At 42.8% G+C, this 14,310-nt stretch overlaps 1 pseudogene; it reads left to right on the top strand.

Moving 5' to 3' along the window:
* The window catches only part of LOC114480801 (uncharacterized), an 18,345-nt pseudogene extending 14,371 nt beyond the window's left edge, over nt 1–3,974 (top strand).
* The last annotated feature ends 10,336 nt before the right edge of the window (nt 3,975–14,310 follow it).

Raw genomic sequence — 14,310 nt, 5'->3', positions numbered from 1 at the left:
TTGAAAATAGGTTAAAATATAGCAAGTTTGGTGTTGCAGAAAAAGAGTAAAAAATAAGCAAAAAAATGGCCTCAAAATATTCTTGGCTTCTTGAAGGCATCTGGCGACCCCCTCCTCGCAACCCTAAATGGTTGAGAACCAATGCTTTACATGGAAAGATGCCACAAACCTGTGACGAAATAGTTGCTGCACTAAATGCTTAAACGGCTCATTTGGTTCCTGTTTGTACATTTTTGGAGGTTAATCTTTAACAGGAACTAATCTGTTCTCTATCCATCTGTGACTAAAGTGCAATGAAAGTCATTTTTTTATGGGGACACATGTCGTTAACTAATGTAGTTTGTTTGATTTGACATTGACGCGCGCGCAGAATAAAAATAGAGGCTTTAAAAAGAAAGGAAGACATGTTTATTTTTTTTACATAAACATTAAATAATAAGTTAAGACAAAAGTTTAGGAATAAAGAAGAAGTGAAGTTGTTTGTTGCAGTTGATTGTTCCAGTTGTTTCCAACACTTAATGACAGCGTTGCGTCCTCCCTCCCCCTGCAGGCTACGCCTTCGTTCACATGGAAAACAAAGAAGATGCACTCCAGGCCATCGAGGCACTGCACGGCACTTCCTTCAAAGGGCGCCCCCTGTCTGTTGAGCTGTCCAAGGTCCAGCCCAGCAAGCAGGTGCCCACCGGGAAGATCCCGTGTGTGAACTGTGGGAAGCTGGGTCACTATGGGGGGAGTGCCCCGTTGGGAAGCCCTCACTGGAGCAGTATCAGAGTCAGGCAGCAGTGCTGGCAGCAGCCGCCGCTGCTGCCGCGGACTCCCTCTGCAGGTGCAACAGAGTGTCCACAATTCAGTCTACAATACCTCCAGCTTTGATCCCACCTATGCCGCCCTCACGGGGATAACCACTGGCACCCGCACTGACGGGAACCCGGTCAACCCAGCGGTTTACGGTGCCCTCGCCAGCCAGGTGTACGGCGCCAATGTCGCCAGTCAGCTTTATGGGACCATGTCCAATCAGGCAGCTCTCACGTCAGGCGCCACGCAGGTGTATAGCTCCATGACGCACAACATCTATGGCCAGATGGCTGCTTCTCCAGCAGCGCAGCAGCCGCCGCCTCCCACGCCCGTTTACGCCCCGCAGTAGCCAACCACCCCGTCTACTTGACAGCTGCTCCTGGAATCGAAATGCCAACGGCGGCGGGGGCTGTGAACCCGGCCTACAGCGTTTCTCCAGCGATCTATGGCACCGCCGCACCAGCCTATGCTCACATTAGTGCCATGGGAGCAGCCGACCCGACACGGCACTCTTCGAGGCTGCCAGGCAAGCACATTACTTCGCTCAAGGCCAGCAGATTGTGGCAGAGCAGCAAAGCGCGATGGTGGCTGCAGCTGCAGCAGCGGCCAAGTCAGGGGAAAGGGACCGCAGTCCTCTCCGCAGGTCGGCGCCGCTGCTGCCCGACCCCGTGATGAAGACGTTGGTTTACCAGAGAGCCAAGCCGCGGCGGCCGCTGCTTCCCACACCTGCGGGCCGAGCAGCAGAGGAGGCGGTGGAGGCCGTAGAGGACCCCATGGCCAGGTAGGAAGTCATGTGCACACACTTATTAATTGCAGCAAGTTATTTTAGTTTTCTTTTTTGAAAATATGTTTCATTTATTCAGACATCATTTTTTCAGGAAATTTACTTTGAAATTTACTTTGATCTCCTGACATGTTTTGACTGCCAACTGTCAGTCTTCTTCAGAGGAACTACGGATACCTTTGATGTGTCCCCACAAGTTATTTTGTAAGGAAAGCATCTAAGCATCTACCGGTTGTTTTGATGTATGAACTGATTGCTTTGATGAGTTCCTATGATTCTTCCGTAAGGCAAGCATCAAAGCGTATACTAATTGCTTTGATATGTCTCCACGTTTCATAAGGAAAGCATCTGCTGGTCGCTTTTATGTGTCTCCACAAGTTATTTCGTAAGGAGAGCATCAAAGTGTTTGATTGCTTTGACATTTCGTCATGAGTTATTTCGTAAGGAAAGCATCTACTGATTGCTTTTACACCCACGAGTTCTTTCGTAAGGGAAGCATCAAAGCATCTACCGATCACTTTGATGTGCCCCCACAAGTTGTTTCGTAAAAGGAAGCATCAAAGCACCTATAAAAAAGCAACAAAGCATCTATGAGTTACAGTAGTCCCTCGCTATATCGCAGTTCACCTTTCGCGGCCTCGGTGTTTCGCTGATTTTTTAACAGTGCAATTTTGAATGCATTTTTTTTACAGTGTATGAACGTATCTGTATCTGTGTCCTGATTGGCTAATGCTTCGTTCACCCACGAGTGACGCATCCAACTCGGTGAGCTTCACTGCCTGCTGAAGCAAGGAGCTGCGCTTTTTTTTCTCCACTTATAAACATAAACCACCAGTGAAAAAAACCGGAGTGATTTGCGGCTAATGCTATCCTAGCTCAGTGCTGACTTTCAAAGATGAAAACTACAGAGAGAACTTTTACCTGCTACTACCACCTCCTCGCTGATTCTTCTCCACACCTAATCCTTTCTTGTCCGGTCCCAGTTATAAAGGGAGTGTCACACAGCTCCAGGTGGTAACACACAGCTTCTACTCCATGGTTGAATGGGTGAACAGACCGATGTCTGTGTTGACGGCCTGACGTCATCGTCAAACAAAGACTCTGATTGCGTTCGGCATTAATGTCTGATCGCAAGCAGTGTGACTCTTAAGTGCTGTTTGAAAACATGTTTATGTTTGAAAATCTGCGAAGGTTTAAACTTTGAGTGTTTAAACGAGAAATATTAATTCCTGTCTGAAGAAAGTGTATAAAGTGTGTGGTGAGGGGTTTTACAGCCTTAAAACATCTATAATAATTGTAAAAAATAAAGCTGACTACTTCGCGGATTTCGCCTATTGCAGGTTATTTTTAGAATGTAACCCCTCCCCCCAATAAACGAGGGGCTACTGCATTTCATATGGAAAGCGACAAAGCATTTACTGATTGCTTTGATGTGTCCCTATGAGTTTTTTCTTGGTGTAACCAACCTTAAGAGATCTCATCAAAGTAATCAGTAGATGCCTCTGAGGAAGACTGAGTTGGCAGTCGAAACATGCCAGGAGATCAAAGTAAATTTCCTGAAAAAGTTTGTCTGAATAAATGGAACCTTAACATACTATGTACACAGGCTGATGGTTAACGAAGGGTTAACCCTCGCCTTGCTTTGATGTCACAGGTACTACGCTGAGTACTACCAGCAGCTGCAGCAGTATCCCCAGTTCCAGTATGCGTATCCATCGCATGGTGCCGTCGCTGCCCTCTCTGGCATCCCGGGGATGGCGGGTGTCCCGGGCCTGTCCGCCATGTCGGCCCAGCCGGTTGCCACGCTGGATGCCCTCAGGCCAGTGGTCCCCACCGCCGCGGCAGTGGCAGCCGCCATGGCCGCGCCCAGGGTGTATGAGCCGCCGTTGCCGCCGCCCACGCGCAAGGAGGCCATCCTCCGCCGCCCCGAACTCTCCCTTCACACGCCTGAGCCCCCCTTCCGATAGTCGCACACAATTCTCCCCCCCAACCCCCCCCCCCCCCCCCCAACCCTCTGCCCTGAACCTCACTCCCGTCTTCTCCTCCTTCACCCCCAAACGTGACCACCCTTCAGCAGCTGTGTGTGTGTGTGTGTGCGCGTGCGCTGGGGCTCCAAGCGTGCTGACTGGGCTGTAAACTTGTGGGGGGGGGGCTCCTCAGTTCATTAACCTGCTTTCTGAGGGACTCTGCGGGCGAACCTTGGTCCAGTTAGTTAACACACGGTGCAGCCATTAGCGGGAGGTTCCCATCACTTTTGTGGGCATTTTTTTTAATGCTTCTGTGTTTTGATTCTTTAACCGTGCCATTCTCACACTTGTGCCAGTATTAGACTGAGCCCTGCCCTCCCCCCGGGGCCAGTCGTTTCATATGCCTTTATTTTGATATATTCTCTGAGGCCAAACCAACCGTTAGCATCATTAGCTCTCTCTCTGTTTGGGCAGCTAGTGCAAACCTCATTTGCCTTATGTTGAAGACTTTAACGTTAACCCGATGGGACATCACGTGCTGGCTGCATTGCATTGTGTCACAACAGAACCAAGGTCCATATTTTTGTTTTTTTGCGGGGTGGGGGTGAGTGAGTGTGACACTTGCAGGCTCTCGACCTCGCAGCGCACAAGGAAAATAAAAAAGCACACGTATACGTACTGTAACGTATGTTTGGGTCACTCCCCTCCCCTTCCCTCCTCCCTCCCACATCTTTACTGTCAAGCTACGACGCTGAAAGACACTGCTTCACCTCTCTCTCTTCGCCTACCTCTATCACTATATTCCAGTGTAGATTGTTTGTTTGTCCTGCTCTGTAGATGTACAGTGACCAGTTTACAGGGAGGAGCCACATTTCAGTGTAGATACTCTTTATTAAGTGTTAAGTGGCCTTTTTTTTCTTCTTTCAACCGTAAATGTCTTTCCTTGTCTTTGACAAAACTGTAAATGAATGACAACTACTGAAAAAGTTGTTTACAAAGCATTAGGATTGATTAAATGTGACGAACATGTGCCTATAAAGCCTCGAGTGAAGTGCATTAAGCGGGGGGCTCTCCCTTTTTAAGTGCTTTTCAGGTTTGCTTTTTATTATTATTGTTTCAAGCTTTAAGAAGCAGTGAGCAGTGACTTCTATTTGTATTATCGATTTCAAGATTATCAAAAGCTACAAAATTGAGCCTGACAGGTTGAACAGTTAAGCAGAAATAAGAGTTATAGCACCAATCAAGTAAGAGATGGGGCAGTGTCTTCCAGTAGCCCCGCCCCCATCCTCACCTCAATTTCTTCTTTTTACCCTTTGAATGTCAGACCTGTGTCAGATCTTAGCTGCAAAAACACAACAAGTCTGTTTCGCTCCATTTTTTGGAGTCTGTTTGATAGAGTTGACTAATTACAGGTTCTAAAGCAGCGGTTCAGGGGCCAAAAACAGAGCAGTTGGATAACAAGTGGGCCGCAGATTTCAGGTGTCAATTTTAACATTAGGTAACCCTAGTTTTCATTTTACATGTAACTGAGCCTGACTGATTACAGATTAAACGGCCAATGACTGTACTGGCCGATAACCGATATATCGATGGAATAAGAACATTGATAATATGTAAGGCACCAATAATATCCAATCAATAATGTAAGATCTCTGCAAATTACATAAAATTGTGTACTTTAAGGCGATTTTCTTGGATTGTTTTTGAGGAATTGCTAGAAATTTAGAAAAAAAATTAGTATTTAGTATTAGTAGTTTGTTTTGCTGTCTTTTACTTTCTCTGTTGGGCCGGATTTGGCCCCTGGGCCTCGAGTTTGACCCGTGTTCTAAAGAGTTCCATTTAAACTTAAATGTGTTGCTAACTATTATGACATCTGAATGTTTTAAATGTATCTATTCAAACGAATACCTCTCCCTCTATTAGCCGCTACACGCACAACTAATAGCTAACCTTTGCGTCACATCTCAGGTGAAACACTTCACCCGCAGCTAATACGTTTTATTGTTTTAAATAAAACCGTTGTTTTTTCCAACTTTACCAACAGAACTGCTAACTCATAGGTATTAGCGTTAGCACATGTTTCACTTCTAGAGTTTTCCATACTTTTCGCCTCATGTGCTTAATTTCAGGCCAAAAATAAGATAAAAATCTTAATGGTTTTGTTTGTGAATGTCCCCTTGCTGCCTTTCTTTCACAATTTTTGCCTTAAGTCAGCACCTAAAGTTCTCAAGAAGTGGCTAGCAGCTAATGCTAAGCAGTTAGCGCTTGTGATTCGGCCTATCCCCGTGTTCGTGCATTCTAGTAGTGTTTTCTAAAGGGATTTCTACGGTTTGTTGATGCCTATTTGTTAGCGATACAATATATGATACAGATGTTAACCAACAAAGAATAAGCATTTTTATTCTCACTGCGCTAAAATTTTAATTCATTATTTACAAATGATATGCTAAATTAATAGATTTTAGGTAACGGGTGCATTACTGCCATCTGCAGGTCTGGAGGAGATCAGTTTCTACGTTGCTGTGGTTTAGCCAAGTGGTTGTCAACCTTGGGGTCAGGACCCCATTTGGGGTTGCCAGATGCCTTCAAGAAACTAAGAATATTTTTTTAACAATTAGAGCCCATTTTTGCTTAACTACACCAAACTTGCCATATTTTCATTACTTTTATTCCATATTTTTGCTCATTTTAATGCATTTTTGTAATGTTGTGCCGATGCCGATACTAGTATTGGGAGGAGTCCCGATACCGCACTAAAAGCTGGTATCGGTATCGGCAACTACTAACTCGCCGAAACCTTTACAGCTTCAAACGTAGCACCTTGTGTTGTTCTCTCTCCCGACTCTCACTCACTGCTGCCCTGACTCCTGATCACAGCTATTACTATTGGCCTGATGCTGCCATTCTGAACCAATCACGAAAAACAAAAGAATGTTCTTACAACACGTGGAACAATGTCGGCAATTTGGTAATATTTCATATAGAAACTCCAACAAGTGTAACGGCCACGTGTACGGGTTGAAAGTTTTGAGAGGTGAAACTAAAGCAGTCAGTTTCAATATCACAAACCTGATTAAACATATGAGAACAAAGTTCCTCCAAGAACAAGAGTTTGAGGCAGCGGCAGCTGTGAGCAAGTGGAATGGGGGACGGACCAAAGCAACAAACCACGTCTATGGAAAGGAGCAGTGGTATCTCTGACCTTCTCCTCTCCTTTGTAGACAATGTGGGATTTTGGCTTTTTATGGCACATGCAAAGCCAAAATACAAGGTTCCAGGCTGCAAATATTTCACTGAGAAGGCCATCCCTGCACTCAGTAATAATGTGCATGTTTCAAGGAAGCTAGAAAAGGAACAGGCTATTAGCTTCACCACGGGTATATGGAGCAGCAACGTCTCGCCACTTTTGCTGCTTAGTTTAACTGCTCACTGGGTGGACGCTGAATCGTTCAAACAGGAAAGCGTAAACAGCAGCTTTTAAGAATGGGAAGAAAAACAGGTCATGTCTTTTTTTAAGCACCGCGATATCGGCCGATACTAGGCAACTGGGTATCGGGACAAAAAATTCATTTTGGAACACCACCAGATTTTTGCTACATTACTCCTTTTTATCTCCATCAAATTTCAATGCCTTTTCTGCACATTTTTTTCACTTTTAAGACATTTTGGCACTTTTAAACCCTTTCCACCACTTTTTCCGCCTAATCTCACATATGTTGACCCATTATTGTGACTTTTAACCTCTTCTCTCCATATTTCATACTTCGCGATTTGCCATCGGCATTATTTGCCATTTTTAACTAATTGTTCCAGGATTGACACTTTTAACCTTTTTTTTAAACCACATTTTCTGTCTGTTTTTGACCACACTAATTTGCAACTTTTAACCAATTTCTGTGTTTTTTTAGTCACTTTTAAACTCATTTTTATTCCTGATTAAAACAAGGATTTACATCTTTAAGATGACTTTATACTATAGCACAAATTCATGTTCAATGTTCACGTCTATATTCAACCACCTTCAGGTACAGTGGGGGTCCCCAGTCTCTGGCACCTTTATTTTGAGGGTCTCGAGCAGAACAGGTGGAGAATCACTGGTTTAGCCTGTAACTGGTACTATTAATAGCACCTTTAAAGTCCAACAATGTGCAAAAGCAGGCATTTGGATGGTTTTGGTTTTTTTTTGTAACTACTATCTGACAGCAGTCTGACGCACACAAAAAGACCCTTTCTGCCTCATTTTTCCCTCCCTCTTCTCCCCCCTTCCTGTGGTAATAGTGGTTAAGTGACTTTTGCATCTCACAATGTAATCTTTCTGTGTCCTTATATACCAACACATACCAGTTGCATCCTTTGTAGAAATTCTGTGGTTTGCAAAAATGTCTTGTTTGCCATGTTTGAGACCGTGTTTTTTAGGGAAGATATTTACATTTTTTTCCATATTTTTAAAAAAGAAAAGACGAGTTTAAAACGACACAAACAAAACATCAGCATGCTTTTTATTGAGATTATGTGAACTATAAACCTTATAATAAGAATGTTTGGCTGACCTACTGTGGTAAAACAAAGCAAAGGGTTTGGACATTTCCCCTTTCTTCCTTCTTCTATTTTTGTTGATGTTGTTCCTTTCCGCTATCTGTTTTCTCTTGTGTAAAATAACCACCAGACCCATTTGACTGGGGGGACCCATTGGGGGAGACGGGTGTAGATGCTGGCCCAGCTTTGCTCTCTTTGGTCAGGGTAAGTGCAGGTTGGCGCTCCTTTCTCTCTCCAGCTTCTCAAAACAAACCAAACCAAAAAAAGAGAGTACGACTTAAGTATTTTTTAGTCTCTCCACAACTGTTTGCGAGCTCCTTAATGTGGCTGAGAGCTGGGGAGAGGCACACAGATGGAATGGCCTGGGTGCATTTTGATCTGTGGAGCAACTTTGGTTGGTTCTGGGGTTGATGATGGGTGTGCTTCTGGTCTGGTCTCTTCCCTTGCACCAAAAATCTCCCTCTCCGTGTGTCTCTATGTCCACTTTACCCTCAGACCTGCATGTGTGATATATTCCGTTCCTCTGCCGCAAGACAACAACAGCAAAAAAAGTCTGAAAAAAAATCCCAACGACACTTCAGCTCTGATCTAACTATCTCAACTGAATTAGGTTTCCGTGCCACCTGGAATGGCCAGGGTGCAGCCGTGCGTGAACGTGGTGGTGGTGGCGCGAGCCATGAGGACGCCTTTTAGCCACGCCCAGCGGGAGCTTGCTCTCTCTCCCTTCAACCATCAAGGTAATTGTAAACCCAACAGCAACCCAAAAAAAGCCGTAAGAGCACTGACCTCTCCTCTCCCACACCTGCCACCCCCCCCCCACCCCACCCCAACCCAACCCAAACCCCTCCCATTCCTTTGACTGTGCCCTTCCCTTTCTCTTCCTCCTGTTCCTCCATCTTTACCAGTATCCCTTCCTATCTCATCTCACCCTGATCTGTAACCCCCTCCTCAGCTACTACAGCTTTGGGCTGCACCTCGGTGGGGGGTTGTGGGCTGGGATGTTCGGATATCTTTACACGAGTAACATCCAGACTATCATCGCTTTCAGTGGCTTTAGCGTCAGTGAATTATGGCGCTCACAGGGTGTTTCTAATGTGGGAGATTCACTTTTCTACTATCCAGTTGGCTTTTTCTTAAAGCTGCTTGCGACAATAACGTTTTTAAAATTCTCCTAGTGGTTCGTACAAAAGTTGTTCTCGTGAGCCCCGAAACACTCCCAACAAAGTGATCTCCCAATACATTTCTGGTGTTTTCACATCTGAAAGTTGCGACAAAATAGTTTATTTTGTGGCTTTCGATCGAAACAGCCGAAATTTCACGTCTCGTGTATAGACATCACGTAGTATCACGAGACATACCCAAAAGAAACCAGAACAAAAATGGCGCCAAATGAATCACTGTCTTTTATCTCAAAGAAATCAAAGTAAGATTAAAGGAAACTTGAAGATTAGCTTAGCCTTTAAATTGATAAGTTTTTTAGTAATGGTGTAATTTAGCTAACTGTTATTTTGCCTCTAACTTAATTTGCAAATACAAACAGATTGTTTGTATTGGAAAGCTACAAGGATAATGCTAACAAGCTAGCCTAATATTAGACTACATTCTCCTAAGAGTCTTTTCCAACGTCTTCCTGTAGTGACCTTTGGATTAGATAGGAGAGTACCAATAGATGGCCTTAGTGCCAGTGCAAACCCACCTTAAAGCCATGAAGCATCACTAGTTAATATTTAAGGTGACACCAACAGCACATTTAGCCTAGTGCTGGAAAACACTTTCTGTGAGGTTTAAATGAGGATTTATGTCATTAAGTTGGTTGTAAAACAAATTCAACTAAAATTGTAAATCAACAAGTTGGAATGGATGTTAATGTCAACATATTACAAGAAATAATTCCATGAACATCAGTAAAAGGCACCAAACAACAAAAACTAGAGAAAATTCAAAGATGGACAAAATGACTACAAAAACACAAAATGGCAGAAAGACACACAAATAAATATAAATAAAGAGACTGACTCCAAAAACGCACTCAATGACAACAGGAATACGCAAAAGACACGAGCATTAAAATAACTGACCAAAATGGTTATCGAAACAAAAACACACAAAATACCAAAAATACACAGAAGACTCCAAAGTCTTTGTTCTTTCCGTTAATTGCTATTTCCTAAAAATGCTAACCCTTGAATGTTTCCCAACTTTAGAGTAAAAAAGGTGAAACCTAAAACAGTTCAGTGCGTGTGGATGCTCCTGGTCTGAAACACCTGGTGAGTTGAGTGTTAAAGTCAAAGATGTCTGGAGAACTAAGGTTACGTTGAATCCAGAGGGTTGACGTCCACTCTCCCCTTTGCCCGCTAGTCAACTGCCCCCCACCGCCGTCTTCGCCGCCCCCCACCCTTCCTCCCTCCCTTCTTTCCCCCTCTTCTCTTTCCACCTTCCTCATCCTCGTCCTGTAGCCCACTCGCCTTCCTTCACCGCCGTTCACATGCCACACAGTGCTTTCCTTTTTCTGCCGCCATCACCGCCGCCACCTTGAAAATGGGTTCTTGGCTCCAGCTCAGACTCGACTTCCCCAAAAAAAACCTTCTGATCCAAATCTCCCATCATGCCTTTGTTCCTGTAAGGCTCATCTATGCCTGTTGCCATGGACAGATTAGGTGTGACCCAGTAACGTAACAGAAAGAGAGAGACACTCCAGTGTTGGACGAACGCTTTGTTGAAGGGATCTGAACTCCAGTCCAACTCCTTTAAAACCCTCAGACTACAGTAAGGATCCGCTAATACCCGCCCTTTGGGTCCCTCACAGCCAGTCAGAAACGTCCTATAAGATCGGCCCCTCACGGCGGCCATTCCGATCTGTAGATCTCATCGATCTCAGGACTCCTATAGGACTTTTCTGGTTCGGCAGCCCCTCGTGTCCCTAATACTGGAATCGCTGGACTGGCTGGTGGTATGTGTTTCGTAACGTGCTCTGACTTGTTTGCGATTGTTCCCTGACTGTGCTACGTGCACGCCAGCTTTCACCACACTGTGCCGTTTACGCCTGCGAGATGGGCCTGAGAAAAGTCTGGTGTGTCCTTCTGTTCGCCTAACAAAACAAGAGATGGTGGAAAAGGAGGTGGAGAGGAATGGATAGAATGTTTATGTATTAGAAAGTCTGAAAACACTAACTTTTTCAATTGGGCAGCAGTAGAATCAAGCCTGACTCCTCCTCCTTCCAGCCCTCTCCCCCCCACCCCTACCCCCCCTTGCTCTCTCACTAAAGCCCAGGCTGTCCGTGCTTAGGTGAATGCGCCCAGGCCTCCCTAAACCCCCTCCCCCCCCAGTGTTAATTTTGTTCACTGAAAATTCTCATCTACTACATTTTATTATGTGACAATAACTAGATTATGACTAATTAAAACAAATCACATGCGAATTAAAACTCAAAATGTCAACGTCGAAATCCAATTAAACAAAGTTTTTTTTTTTTTTGGAAGGGATCCAATCAGAACTATAAGTTAATGATAATAAGTTGACTTTACTTTAAAAAAAAAATATGGAAACTCCTTAAAAAATTAATTTATGTTGATTTAGATCAATTAGATTTGACTAACTTCTATAACATGTTCTGCAATGGACTGGCGCCCTGTCCAGGGTGTACCCTCGGCTAGTGCCCGCTGGAGATAGGCACCAGCAGTAGACCCCCGCAACCCTGAAAAGGAGCAAGTGGGTCAGAAAATTAATGTTATATTTACTTAGAATAACTAGATTTGATGAATTTATAAATTAAATGAGCAATATCACACTCGAGGTGGTAGATAATCAGTGTATTATTGCTTATATACAACAGTTCTACAAGCGCATTTTATTAGTCAGCGGTATTACGCGACAAATTACGATTTGTTTATTTTTTCATTCATTTGGCAAATTCACCAAAACAAATGGGTCCACAACCGGAAGGGAGACGAGGCTCTTGCCAGACAACACATATATTTATTTCCTAACTGAAAGTTGACTAATGTAGTGATAATTATGTCTGTAAAAAGTCACAGTGCTGTTGTTTCGCTATATCAGCACTCATGGAATGTCTCTTGTCCAATCAAATTACTTAGTTGGTCAGAACCAACTGTTGTATAATCACATCTATTTGATCAGATTTTACGGAAGTACCGACATCTTTAAAACACGTCCCAGAAGCAGTACAAGGACTACAGAGAAGCGCTAAGGATTGTGGGAAACTACTAGGCGACGGTACGGTAAAATTCTTAGAACGGAGTTCAATTAAAGGATCCCGACAAAGAATATACAATTTAATGTGCTTATATATACTCAACCAGTTTTCTAAAATAAGACTTTGTAACTGAAATAGTGCCGATGACTACCGTAAACTAAGATGTATTTTAGTCCAAAGACTAAAACTCAATCAAAATTAACACTGCTCCCTAAGCTCGTTGCACTGTACTGGTGAGGCCGCCTCCTCCCCCGCCTCCACCTCTCCTTCCTCCTCCCGTTAACGTCTGTGGACGAGCCGCGACGCTTGAATGCTGCACACGTCCCTGTCCTTTGTCTTGCTGCTATGACGATGATGATGATGATACAGGTAGTCCATGTTGCTTTTAATGAAGTCTTTTCTTCTTTCAGCACTGATGCTCTTATTTTGAGTGGTGTGGACCTTAAATACCAACAAATGTTCATTTAAAGTATGGGTCGCCGATTGTAAAGTTGCGCATACTGAAATAAACAGCAACATTTATCAACAAACTACATTAAAAAAAATGCGTGAATTTTTTATGATACTTTTGACTAGATTTAGAGCAATATTTGTGAAATTTGTGATATTTATTTTCTCGTAAAAATATAATGTCAATGTTGCATCAAAATCTGAATGTTATCTAAATGGTAAATCTAAATCTTAAATCTAAACATTTCCAGCAAGATTAATTTTGTCTTCTTTTTGAATAGTATACTGTATTAAGTTGATGTTTTGTTCATTCAGACAAGGTTTTTCAGGAAATCTTGAATTTTTTAAAATCAACTTAACATACTATTCAAAAAGAAGACAAAATTAATCTCGCTGGAACTATTACATGGAAGATAAGTGAAACTTCAAATGATCCATCAAAGGCGATCAGCAGAACTCCTCTGATGAAGACTAGCAGGAGATTGAAAAAAAAAAAACCTTGTCTGAATAAATGAAACATCAACTTAACATGTTAAATCTAAATGTTAAATCTAAATGTCGGGTGAAACTAAGTATTTATGTAATATGCAAATTCACCGGAGGTACCAACATAAAAGCTCATTCCGGTGAATTTGCATATTAGCTAAATATTTTGTTTCACCGTAACATTTAGATTTAACATTTAAGATTCACATTTAACATTAAGATTTAGATTAAATATTTACATTTAACATTGACATTGTATTTTTACAAGAAAAAAAAATCACAAATCTCACAAGTGTTGCTGTAAATCTGGTCAAAAGTAACATGAAAAAAATTCACATACAGTTTTATAAATGTGGTTTGTTGCTAAATGTTGCAAAAAGTTGCTTTTTATTTTAGCATGCACAACTTTACAATCTGCACCCCATATTAAAGCTCTATTTCTTTATCTTTTTTTTAATCTGTATGTTCACTCCCTTCTTGTATAAATGTGTTATTGTCCTCAGAGGCCACGTCTGGTCCGTTTCATTACAGATCCTACTTGTGTCAGCAGCAGCAGCAGCACAGTAACGTCTCTAGAGACGCCCACACGAGTAGCTAAGACTTCAAAGTAGGTAAATGGACCATGTTTGGTGTAGTTAAACTCAGCGTTTGATTGGTTGATGTAGAAATCAGACGAGGTTTCAAAGACGAGCGGATGACGCAACTGAAGAGGAAATCGATCTGGATCTGATCACAAGGTGAACAAAGGTTGTTGATTGTCATTGTGTGTGTGTGTGTGTGTGTGTGTGTGTGGTGTGTGTGTGTGTGTGTGTGTGTGTGTCTGTTAGCATGTATGCATAAAATGTTATAACCAATAATAAATCAACTTCCTTTCTTAAAAGCCTTTGTTATTCTTTATTTGTCATCTAAACCAAAGGTTCTCAAGCATTGGGTCAGGACCCCATTTGGGGTCATAAGACATTGGGAGAGGGTCTAAATGTGCCTTGAAAAAACTAAGAATATTTTTTGACCATTTTTGAGCCCATTTTTGCTTATTTTTACTCTTTTTCTGCAACCTTGGGGTCAGGACCCATTTGGGG

This window comes from Gouania willdenowi, chromosome 18, assembly GCF_900634775.1.
Source record: "Gouania willdenowi chromosome 18, fGouWil2.1, whole genome shotgun sequence".
NCBI classification, from domain to species: Eukaryota; Metazoa; Chordata; class Actinopteri; order Blenniiformes; family Gobiesocidae; genus Gouania; species Gouania willdenowi.
This window is presented reverse-complemented; position numbering and strand designations above follow the sequence as displayed.